This window comes from Pinus tabuliformis, chromosome J (assembly GCF_031772625.1).
Source record: "Pinus tabuliformis cultivar Carrire ecotype Pingquan chromosome J, CPIR1, whole genome shotgun sequence".
Lineage (NCBI taxonomy): Eukaryota > Viridiplantae > Streptophyta > Pinopsida > Pinales > Pinaceae > Pinus > Pinus tabuliformis.
The window spans coordinates 1,271,630,992-1,271,641,721 of record NC_142295.1 but is presented as its reverse complement, the minus strand read 5'-3'; positions in this window follow the sequence as shown (position 1 = coordinate 1,271,641,721).

Genomic DNA, 10,730 nt, shown 5'->3' with positions numbered 1-10,730 from the left:
AAGGTGGCTTTCCCACGACACTGGAAGGCTACGTGTCAAATCCTGACGTAGATCTGCTCACCCCTCTCCTCAAAACCACCCACGCCATAAAAGTGGTGCGATGACTTCTCAAAATTAGCTCCGTCTGATCCGATAAATCACTTATCTTTCATAAATATGAATTTCACGTCATATTTGATAGTTTTTTCGTTAAAGTTTTAAACCCCAAAAACCCATGTTTTCTCGCCTTTCGCTAGTTTTGCAGTGTAAACCCATAAAACCCTCCAACACCACTATGCACCTTTGTGATGTGATTTCACCTCCAATTTCATCCAAAACACTACTACGACCCCTTTCCAAAGCATCCCTATGCTAAAGATCCATCAAACGCTCTCCCATGAAGACCGATTCTTTCTCAATTATAGTTGAATTTTTGAAGTTATCAGTCGAAGCGAGAGTTTGTATAAATAGCTTTGATACTATTCGCAAAACTTGTTTACTTGAAGACTCAACCAAGGAACCTGTTAAAAGCATAAATTCAAAAGAAGAAGACTATTATATAAGAAACTGAAGATGAAAACCTTCACACACATAACCAAGAAGAAGACATTTATACAGAGTAGTGACAGTTCAAAATAGAGGAACCAAAACAGAGATGTAGTGAGAAGACAAAAGCTGAAAAATTCTGAGACTTAATCAAGATCCACTTCCCTATGTTGATTCACATAAAAACATTAGAATTTACTATTGAAACTCATCATAAAAGGTTAAATTGAACAGTGAAAAGGAAGAACAAAAAAATGATATAGACAACTCATCAGAGTCAAAGAGTATTAGTGACAAAGAATATCAGATGAAATACATAAGTAACTAAAGCCTCCAGTGTGATGAATTCAAACAGAAAGAGCATAAAGAGCTAAAACAAACTATAATAGCAATTAATACCATAATAAAGTGGACAACATGAAAGTAGTTCATTCACTGCCTCTATCATCCCACAAGAAGATATTTGTAATTCCTAGATTAAATCTCAAACCACTTTGAGATATTTGTAATAACACCTTAGTATAAATACTTCACAATTCAAAGTATGTAGGTGTGGATTCTTAGGCATTTCGTTATACTTCTTGATCGAAACACTATAAAATCTATTGGAGAATTGACTCAGCCAGCAAGCTGGATTGATGAATAAAGACCAGATGTTTCACAAGATTCATGTGCAGAGCGAAGTGTAGACAAGTATTTTCTCACATTGTTGTTATCTCTTAAAGTTTTTCATATTTTTGATCAAATTTTGAATGCCATAATTGGATTATTGTATTGGAATTTGTTTAATTACACTATTTTATAACAATTAGGCAAATCTATGTTTTCTATAGATAATCTAAGTTAAGGACTTCTTAATTTCTCCTTAGTTTAGGTTGTTTCTTTTAATCTATAGAAAAGGATTCTTAATTGCCCTTTGTTTCTAATTACCCCCATGTTCTTCATTTCAATCCCAGTCTGAAAATTCTTAATTTCTCTCTCGCCCTTGTTAAAACTTTTTCCATCCCTCTAGCTTAAAGACCTGCACTCTACTTTGTTATCTTTCCCTTTGAACATTCCCTTTAGTGAGTTAATCTAGTTCTGCTGCCCTTCTTTTGACTCCATATGCCCAATGGTATAGAGACATCATTTTATCCATCTGTTTTAAGAACCCCACCACCCAATCTTCAATAGAAATCAAAAACCTCCTGAAGCTTAGGAACTAGCCTAATATCCCAACAAACAAAGCTAAATCATATAAAGAGAGCCCACTGTGGACTTAGGTTGGCTAGAGCCTAGGCATAGAAGTTGGCTTATGGTTACCTCGGTCATTTTCTTTCTTCTTATACTTCTAGAGAAAATTCTGAGTGATAACATAGTGGTAACCATATTGGGCAACGAACAATTCTCGAGTCCTTATAAGGCTTTAAGAAAATTTTAATTCTATACTTTGTGCCTCTTAAAGTCATTTGGCAGAAGTTATATTTAAAAATCTTGCAAAAAAAATTACAAATTTGAAATTATAGCTTCTAGGAAGACTCATTTTACTAGGGATAATCTAGATCCCAATCCTCCCCTAGTAGTGGATAATCCCAACTAGATTTCAAGAAAACCTAGAAAAGAAGAAAGTTCAGTTAGTCACACACCTTAGTTAAAGCTAATTCATGTCCTGATGAGTGGTTATTTTTAGAAGATCTCCCCTTTGATGAGAAATTTGGTCTTTCATTATTTAAAACAAACTCTGAAAGTGAAATACATGAAACTATTTTAGATCCTGATTTCATTGCAGACCTTGAAGTCCAACATGCCAACATATCAATTGATTAGTATATTCTGAATTCTCCACAATCATCCATTAATACCACTACTACCCCTAAGTTTTCTAAACAGATCTTCACTAATTTGAGTTCACCATTACTCCCTTCAACTTCAGTACCTCCTGAATCCCCTTTTGCACCACCATTTACACCTTCACTCCCTCACCAGCCTATCATTACTCACTCACCACCTATTAGTCCTCATTCTTCATCCATTACTACATTAATCCCAATCATATCAACCCCACAACTTATCCAATCCCAACCAACAACAATGGAAAACAGATATGTTGCTCTTGTTTTACCTGCCCAACTTCATGCTATGCCTGCAGATTATCAGATTAAGGTTCCCTTGTTTGATGCTATTGGTTAGTACACTGCCCAGAATCATGTAAAAAGGATGTTTGGCATCTTTGAACTACATGAATTAGATGAAGCTGATGTCCAGGTGAGACTCTTTTCCCAATCTTTGACTGGTGATGTCAAGAAGTGGTTTAAATCCTTTCCTTCCAACCACATAGTAGACCTAGAAAATTTCCAAAGGCTATTTATTGATGGGTGGGAAAACAAAAAGAATCCCTTACAAATCCTTTCATAATATGAGAATATTGAGAGAGGACCTAACGAAACTGTTCCAGATTACTGCACTAGATTCAATAACATATGTATAATGCAATCCCAGTTAACCTTAGACCCCCACCTGAATTAGAGTTAATAATGCTCCCTAATGGTTTTGATACCGATATGTCATACCAACTTACAGAAAGAAATGCCCTAACATTAGAAGAGATGCAAAGTGTAGTTGTTAGTGTAGAAGCTAATTTGTTAGCTAAAAGGGCTAGAGTTAGAAATGAAAAGAGAACTACAAAGGAAGAAACTTCACCATCTGATCTTAAAATAGATAACTTGGCTAAAAACATGGAAAGAATAGGTAACATGGAAAGGAAACCCCAATGGGATAACCAACAAACACCTCGAATTAGAAACCCAAATTTCATAAATAACCAAACACAAGGAAAAACAGACCAGATCAGAACATAAGGACTCCTTTTCAAGAGAGTTATGTAGAAACATCCAATGCAAAAAATTCATAGCATGATACGCAAATCAACCTACTGGGATTAAATGATGAAGACACAATTTTCTAACCCAAGATGAGCATGAACTATATATGCTGCAGCAATTACAGGTACAGTCTAGTGAATCATTTGACTATAAACAAGGATATGACTCTACCATTTTCGAAGTTCACAAGCAATATAATATGAGAATAAAAAGGAATGCATATGTCCCTGACCAAACAAAGAAAACAACAGAAAATCAACCCAATAAGGTAAAAGAAGCCCCTATGTCAAAGATCCTCCAAATTATCCCTAGGAAAAACCCAAATCCTTCTTGCTCCACAATTTTAGATATAACCTCTAATCAACCTTCTACTAATCAACCATCCACTTCAATTCAGATTGAAAATCCACATAAATAGATCCGCAATAAAGAAAAAGAAAACAATTCTACTCAAATCCCTACTACCAAAACTCAAAAACTTCAATTAGAAAAATCCTGTTTGTCTTTCAATTTGGGAGTGAAGATAGCAAAGCTAAAAATTACAGTCCCTTTAGCAGAACTAATCAAGAATGAACCTTACTAATCACAAACAAATTAGACCTTAAAAATTGTTGAAAATGAATATTTAATTAACTTGTTTGATGATAAGCCAGAACTTATATTTGGTCCTGATGTTAATGGCAAAACATTAGAAGGAGGAGTTCCACATTTTTATGTAAGCCTTACTATCCATGAGAAGATTCTGCACAATGAAATGTTGGATTCTGGAGCCTATCACAATTTAATGCCAAAATAAGTGATGGAGAAATTGAACCTAGACATTACAAGGCCCTACAAAGACTTATCATCATTTGACTCAACTCAAGTAAAGTGTCTAGGATTAATCAAAGACCTATGTGTTACATTAGTCCAATATCCTTCCAACCACATCCTTATGGACATTGTAGTTGCTTACATCCCACCGAAATATGGCATGTTGTTATCAAGGTGATGAAGAGCCAAACTTTAGGGATCTCTTCAACTAGATATGTCTTATGCAACAATCTCTATTTTTTGACAACCTAGGAAGCTACACTGAGAAATGTTAATGAAATATATGGTAAGTAGCCAGGATCAGCCTCAAAACTTTCCCATCTACTCCATACACTCAGATATTGACTCTTTTATTTTGTATAATGCCGATCAAACACAAGAAACACTTCTAGACATTATTGATACAGAACCAAAATAAATTACAGTTTCTACACCAAATGAGACTAATCAAACTACAGAGCTCTTCAATTAACAAGAAGGCCTAATTACTGTGAATGATGAAAAATTTATTCCATGAGATAGTGAAAGTTATGATCATGAGATATTATGGAACTTAGAGTTTAATGGATCAATAAATATGCTAGGAGCAGGACTAGGAGTGTGGATATATAACTTGGAAAAAAATTACTCAGAAGGCCATGGATATAGACTGAATTTTAAATGTACAAATACCATAGTTGAATATGAAGCATTAATTTTAGGTCTTAAGTTAGTTAGGAGTCTAGGAGCTAAAAGAGTCTCTATTATGGGAGCCTTTGAAGCAATTGTGAACAAATTGATGCTATATATATGAATAAACACCCTATATTATGTTTCTATAGAGATAATATTGCAGAAATACTTAATACTCTTTTAGAAACAAAGCTTGCAGTCATCCGTAGAAAACATAACATGCAAGCCCACAGTTTAGCAATGTTTGCTAGCACTTGTAAATTACCCTTCCAACCAAACTATCAGTACACTGGTGAAGTTAGGCATAGACCTGCAATTCCAGATAATTTGAACAAGTGGCAGATATTTAGTAATGATAAACAAATAAATAACTTTTTATTTTCAGGAGAAGAATTTGTAAATAATAACATAGATACTAATACATCCATAGATCTTAACACTAAGGATAATATAGAAATAAATAAGATAGAGGATGATAAAGTAGATAGACTTAATCCAACAAAATTTAACAAATCAGATGTAGATAACTTAGAGCTAATGGAAATTGATGAAATGATCAACAGAGAAACTGAAGTAATTAATCTAAAGGATAAATTCTTACCAAAGGGGTTAACCCCTCTAGAAGATTTATTTGATTCAAATGATGTTCTTAGGAAACCTAAAATGGAACCATTAAGATCTGACACTGAGGAATGCAATATAGGCACTGATTAAAATCCAAAAATGATCTAACTTTCAAAGTCATTACCTCCAACTGAAAAAGTGAAATACATTGATTTTTTGAAATACTTTAGGGATGTTTTCTTGGAGTTACGAGGACCTAAAATCCCATGACACCAACATCATATAGCAAACAATTCCTATAAAACAAAATCAAAATTCTTTCAAATAAAAACTAGGAAGGATTAATCTTGTCTTACTACTTGCAATAGAAAAAGAAATTCAGAGGATGTATGATGATAAAATAATTGCACCAATTAGATTTTCTAATTGGGCCGTAAAATTAATGCCAACAAGAAAGAAAAAAGGAGAGGTCAGACTCTGTTTAGATCTAAAAAACCTCAATAAAGTATCACTGAAAGACAATTACCTCTCCCCAAGATGGATCACATTTTATAGAGAGTAGTTGGAAAAACTAGAATCTCATTGTTGGATGGGTTTTCTGGTTATAATCAAATGTTAGTTCTTCCTGATGACAAACCCAAGACTGCCTTTACTACTCCTTAGGGCACTTTTATGTATGTGAAAATGCCTTTTGGGCTAATGAATGCATAAGCCACTTTCCAAAGGGCTATGGATATAGCCTTTGCTAAATAAATTCATGATTTCCTTGTGATATATCTAGATGACATTACTATGTTTTCAAAGTCTAATAATCAACATTTAGATCATCTAAGGCAAGTGTTTATTAAATGCAGGAAGCTTGGAGTCTCCTTGAACTCCAAAATTTCCTTGTTTGGGTTAGAGGAAGGAAAGTTATTAGGTCACATAATCTCGAAAGATGGTATAAGAATAGACCCTACAAGAATAGAAGCCATCTTACAAATACGATACCCCAGGAACATTAGAGAATTACAAGTTTTCTTAGGAAAAATCAGTTTTTCTTAGAAGATTTATATCTAACCTAGCAGAATTAACTAGATCACTTAAGAATATGCGGAAAAAGACTCCACATTAAATTGGATTGTCGAGGCTAAGAAATACTTTGAAGAAATTAAACTAGCCTTTACTAAAACACCTGTACTAATAAGTCCTAAATTTGATAGAGATTTCATTTTATTTTCCTTTTCTTCAGAGCAGACAATAGTTGTAGTCCTATTACAAAAAAATGACCAAGGCTATGAACAACCCATTTCTTTCTTTAGCAAAGCCCTGAGAGATGCCCCTTTGAAATACAATATAATGGAAAAATAGGCCTTGGCTTTGGTCAAAGCCATTAAGGATTTTTATATTGTCACATAGTAGCCTACGTTCCCAATTCAGTAGTAAAAGATATTATAACTCAGGATGGTCTAGATGGAAAGAGAGGAAAGTGGATTGCTACTATCTTAGAATATGATATAGAGATTAAACCTACGAAGTTAATCAAGGGCTAAGGTTTAGCCAAGCTCATGGCTGATTCAAACTGTTATGCCTTGGATATTAACTTTATTGCAGTAATAGATAATGAAGAGGAGATGGCGACTCCACTAATCAACCAGACCTTTCTTGAATCACCATGGTATGTTGTTATTATTTTTGTTTTACTAAATTTACAAGCTCCTCCTAAATTATCTAGGACTAAAAGCATGTTTTTGAAGATGAAATCCTTAATATTTTGCATATGAGACAAAGTTTTGTTTTGGAGAGACCATGAAGGTATTCTTCTCAATTTCTTATTAAAAGAAGAAGTTGACAAAGTTCTACAAGAGTTCCATGTAGGTGACTGTGGAGGACACCTTTACTAGAAGACTACAGCAGATAAAATCCTTAGAGTTAGTTTCTACTGGCCTACCTTGTTGTCTAACGTCAAAAAATATTTGACCTCATATCATAAGTGTCAAATTTTCAAGGGGAAGAAAAATCTCTTACCATTACCCCTCAAGCGAATCTTTGTTGAAATACCTTTTCAACAATGGGGTCTAGACTTCATTGGTGAAATTCACCCACCCTCCTCTATTCAACACAAATGGATCCTTAATACCCTATACTACTTTACAAAATAGATAGAGGCCATACCTTCAAGGCAAGCCACAAATATTGTTATTATAACCTTCCTTGAAACTAATATTCTATCTAGATTTGGATATCCAACGAAGTTCATTACTGATAATGCTGCAGCCTTTAAATAAAAAATAATGGTAGATTTCTGCAATAAATACCATATCACCCTTGCCATTCCACACCATATTATCCTCAAGGTAATGGACTGGATGAATCACCAAACAAGAGTCTAGCAAATATCATCAAAAACTTACTAGAGGACAATAACAAAGCTTGGAATAAAATGTTAGTCAATGCCTTATGGGAAAATAGATTAACTACTAGGAAATCAATTGGCACTTATCCCTATCAACTAGTTTATGGAATGGGAGTTATCTTTCCATCCTCTTTGGGAGTGCCGGTAATGAAGATATTTCAAGAAATACAGGTTGAACCAAATAGTATCCAAAGAAGAATCAATCAAACCATTCATCTACAACAAACAAGAGAAGATGTTTATGCCAAGTCTCAAGTTGTGCAAGAAAAGGTAAAGAAGATTTTTGATAAGAGAACCAAGGTTCATGATTTCTACATTGGTGACAAAGTGCTCAAGTGGGACTCAAGGAGGGAAGATAAAGGAAAGCATGGGAAATTTAATTTCCTATGGAAAGGTCCCTATGCCATTTATACTTACAGAGGAAATAATGATTTCTTATAAAGAGAAATTGATGGTAGAGATGTAGAAGGTGGGCCAATGAATGGTCGAATGTTGAAACATTACCTTGAACCTAATTACTAATTTTTATTTGTATATATTCTATCTTCAAAATTCTAGTTTGGATTGGATAATGATATATAAAGTTGAAGCCCGAAGAGAAGGCCCTAAAATTTAAAAGATTCACTATCATAAGTATCAATAATGCAGATTCATAGAAGGACACTTTGCAAGGCAATATCAGCAACAATTCAAAAGGCTGTTGATATCCAAAGTTCTTGACATTTCACAAGGAAATTCCATCCCCAAGTGGAGCCACTGTTAGGTTCCAATACCAATAGGAGTCATAATTTTGAATGTCTAAGGTTAAGCATTGTGATATTGTACATACCTTTTCTTTTTGCAAATGTTTTCCATATTATAAAAATTAAAAATGTAAAGAGGGTATGTCCTAAAAGAAAAATCAAAGGAGAAAAGAATAATACAAGGTCAAAAAAGATGAAAGTATATGAACCCCAAAAACAAAAAATGCCATGAAAGTGTGCAAGTCCAAATGCCACTACTATTTACTTTTATTGCTTAAAAAAGTAATTGTGTGCAACTTGTTACTCATGCCACAATCCATGGTAATCAAACTATTTAATATTGGTTATTCCATGCTTTGAATTTCATGTTTATAGATTAGAGAATAAAATCTAACCAAACAGTTTAATCTTGGTAGGTCATATTTAGGTAGAGAAAATACAAGGACCTCCTAAGCTTAATCTGAGCCCTTGGATGATATAAGGTTAGAATTAGATAGTTTTCTTTATGAAAAGAAATACGAATAAGGGTTTTCTAGCCTAAACGCACCCAAAGAAATGAAGAAAATATGTTAGATGTAAGAAATGGGTAAGTAGAAGAAAGGTTGTTGAACTACAAAGTTACTTGGATCAAAGAACATGCATCATGCTTAGATACATCTTTCAACATGTATGGTCAACTATTAAGGCAAAGGAAAAGATTTACAAGTTCATGTGATTAACTCCCCCTCATTCACTTTTCCCCTTTACTTACTAATTTCCTATCAACAAGTATTTTCTAAGTACTTTTAAATCCTACAAGTCAAAAGGGATCATAGCATTTCTCTGACTTTTGGAGGGACCAGACCCTCAACTTAATGACTTATGGACTCAAGTACTGGAATCCCCTTCATGAAATTCATTTCCCCTCATTACCTTAAGAAAACCCATTTTCCTATGTTTTAAACTCAATTTACCTAGGAAAAGTGAATACCCGAGCATATAAATCCCTTTTCTCTTAAAAGCTCACTAAAAGCCTTTTTATCCTAAGTATGAAGCTAAATGTGGAGTCACATGCCTTTTACCCTTTTGACTTAGGAAAAAAGCCATTCCACTAATTTCATATTAATTACTAATTTTATTATATAAACCCCTATATAACCATTTTCCTGTATTAAATTAAATCCTTATATAAAATACCCTAACCCTTAGTTTTAAATAAAAACTATGGAAATCACCCCTATCTCAATACAATTCTACTTACTTTACCTTATATCAGTAAACCTAAGTTCATCCTGGCATTAACATCACCCGATTACCTAATCGCGCAATTAAACCTCACCCAAGTCCCTAATCCCTCATTAAGCCTGACCCGATCACTTTAAGCTTGCGATTAATCCGTAAACTAATCCCAAATCGCCATGATTAAACCCCGGTCCCCCATCAACTCCCATTCATTTCCCCCCACGCAGCTCTTCTGCCTAACTGTCCTTAGATCTCAATCGCTCAGATCCAATGGCCCAAAGCCATATTGGTCGTGCCCGATGGACTGCCTTTACCCACCCGATAAGGTGGTTTTCCCTCGACCCCTGATGGCTACATGACAAGCCCCGACGTAGATCAAGTGACCCTTCCTCAAAACCACCCATGCCATAAAATCAATGCGATGAATCCTCAAAAATGCCTCCATGCTGATCTGATAAACCGCTTATCCTTCATAAAGATAAATTTGACACCATATTTGACAATTTTCTCGTTAAAGTTTTAAACCTCGAAATCCCATGTTTTCTCGCCTTTCGCCAGTTTTGCAGCGTAAACCCATAAAACCCTCCAGCACCACCCTACACCTCTGCGATGCGATTTCACATCCAATTTCATCAAAAACTCTACTATGACCCCTTTCCCAAGCATCCACATGCCAGAGAGCCATCAAACGCCCTCCCATGCAGACCGGTGCTTTTTCAATTATTGTTGAATTTTCCAAGTTATCAGTTGAAGCCACAACTTGGATAAACAGTTCTTATACTGGTCGCAGAACCTGTTTACTCCAAGAGTCAACCAAGAAACCTATTAAAAGCATAAATTCAGAAGAAGAAGATTATTATATAACGAATTGAAGATGAAAACCATCACACCAAGAACTGAGAAGAAGACAGTTATACAGAGTAGTGACAGTTCAAA